Raw genomic sequence first — 2,556 nt, forward strand, 5'->3', positions numbered from 1 at the left:
CAAAGTTCCATGAGAGCAAACTATCAACACCTGTGGGCAAGATTTCCCCCTGAAAATTAACGAGGAAATAGTTCAGTGTCTGAAAGGATTTAAAGGGAAAAATATAACTCCAGAGGTGCTGCCTCCTCCTCATTTTAGCAGAAGGACAAAATACATGCACTTGAAGCAGGGACATCACTGTTTTTTTTTTTTCATGCTGTGGATTTGGGAGAGAAACACGCCTTATTGCATGTCATCCAGTAACATTCTTCAGAAGAGTAGGTGGGTGATCAAAAGACACCTACTCTCCCGAAGAACATTGCTGGGTGACACGCAATAAGATTCCACATATGTGGAACTTGATTTCACTCAACATAAAGTCTGGAAGCGTGTGTGTGTGTGTGTGCGTGTGTGTGTGTGTGTGTATGCGTGTGTGTGTTTTAAAAGACAACAAACATTATTCATTATACAAATTCAGAAGTAATTGTAACTATATTTGCATTGTTTATCGCTTTCTCCATTTATTATTTGATGGAAGTAGGTCATTTTGATTTATAAAATTTTATATCTTGCTGCTTTCACTAACAATAATAGAATAATTTCCTTATCATCTTGAAAATACAAAATAACTGCATTCTTTTTCATAGTATGGATGTACCATAATATGCTTACCAATTCCTCAACTGTTGAGCATTTGTTTCCAGCTCTTTACTGTGTAAAATGCTATTATCAATGCTGAATAACATCAAAAATAAGTAACAATTTTTCACAAAAATTTTGTCACATTTTAGTGTTATTGTCTTTGGAATGAAAACTTAATAAATAGAGAGATAGGAACAATTAAGTTCTTGATACATATTGTAATATTCTGTATAAAAAAAAAAGAAAACTTTTTTCTTTATCTTCTTAAGTTCTTTGGCTAGGATCCTGGCAATTAAACTGACAAGAGACAAATTAACAAGAGAAGAGAAAAACAGCATTTATTAACACATACAGTACACATACACACAAGAGAAACTCAATGGTGAGTAATTCAAAGAGACAATGTGGGTCCCAGGCCTGGCTGGTCCCAGGTCTGGCTGTGATCCAGGCTCGTGGCTAGGAATAGGACTCTGGATTTAAAATGTTACATTAGTGTAATAGGACACTTGCGCCTAAAATACATAAATATAATTCAGCTTATTGTATCATGCATGTGTGGCTAAAGGCCACTATTGTACTCTGATATGCGTGCAGCCAGGCAGTCCCCTGGAGAGCAGAAGGGGAGCACATGAAGGAGAGCAGGAGAAGTGCGAAAAATACCGCGCCTCCCCGTTATAGACTGCACTTCCCCCAATAGAACTGCACCCCACACAATAAAGTTGGTGCCTGCCATTTCATTCTCATGTTGGCCTTTTGTGCATTCTTCCAATTGAGCATCTCACCATCGAACCAACCCTTCTCAATCAGCTCGGCTCTGACAGCCAGTTAAAATTGGGGCTTTCACAGCATCTTAACAAAGAACAATACATTTGTAGAGACGTGACAAGACAAAGGAAAAAGAACCCAGGTTTTTAGGGGTGGCAATTATGGGAAGATAAATATATGGTGGGAAATTAATGTAAGATAAGGTCTAGTTAGTAAGGTTTTTTTATGTAGATTCTTACCCTGGTGCTATCCCCAGAAGGATTTAGAGTTGTCTCAGGTGATTAAGAATCCTGCCCTTTCTGATAGAGAGAGGAAGGACAGAGAGTTTTTTTATATTTGCTTCTTCTAAATTGCCTTTAGTTCAAAAATAATTCTTATGTCAAAGTGGCATATTTGGGGTAGCATACTCTGTACTCCTTCAATTGCTTTCCAAAATACATTCTAATTTTCAGTCAGTTCACCAGTGCACGAGAAGGCTTATTTTATCACGTCTCTGTTAACAGTGGATATGCTGATATATAGCGGGTTCTCGAATAATGTCATTTTGTTCAATGTTGTTTTGTTATAATGTTGATGAGATGCCATAGGAACTTAACTCTTGTTTATGTCAATCAGCCTATGGTAAAACTGGCTTCATTATAGGTTGTTTTGCCACAGTTCCAAGAACCTACTCACAACATTAAGTGAGGACTTAACTTAATTCCTCCTAAAAACCAACTAAAAAAAATAATTGCATTATAGCTTTTATTTGCAATTCATTAAAGGTGAATATTTTTCAAAAGTAATGTAAAAAAATGTTAACCATTTTTATTTGTCTTTGTGGGTTGCCATCTTTCTCTGTGGTGGGTATGGAATTTAAATGCTCTATTGTTAATTATGGAGAAGAGAACATTGAGTCATCAGTAGAAGAAAAGATTAGGGTATTTAAAGAAAAGAATGGAACCTACCCAGAAGGAACAGAGAAAGGCTGAGGCAATTTGAATGGACACTTTTGGTTAATGGGCCCAGTGAAATAATTAGATAATTGACAAGGAATGGAAAATCAGCTCTTGTTGAAGTTAATTGGCTTGATTGGCTTTTCCAAATGAGAGGCCCCAATCCTTAATCTTCAGAACAGTTGCTGCTTCTCCCCTACTCCATTTTCAAATTCTAGAAGGGTTTGTGAAACAC

The 2,556-nt window shown here is 36.7% G+C and overlaps 1 pseudogene; it reads left to right on the plus strand.

Moving 5' to 3' along the window:
- LOC105300857 overlaps positions 1–790 on the plus strand; it is a 2,388-nt pseudogene extending 1,598 nt beyond the window's left edge.
- Positions 791–2,556: the final 1,766 nt, after the last annotated feature.

Source organism: Pteropus vampyrus, unplaced genomic scaffold, assembly GCF_000151845.1.
Source record: "Pteropus vampyrus isolate Shadow unplaced genomic scaffold, Pvam_2.0 Scaffold221, whole genome shotgun sequence".
Classification (NCBI taxonomy): Eukaryota; Metazoa; Chordata; class Mammalia; order Chiroptera; family Pteropodidae; genus Pteropus; species Pteropus vampyrus.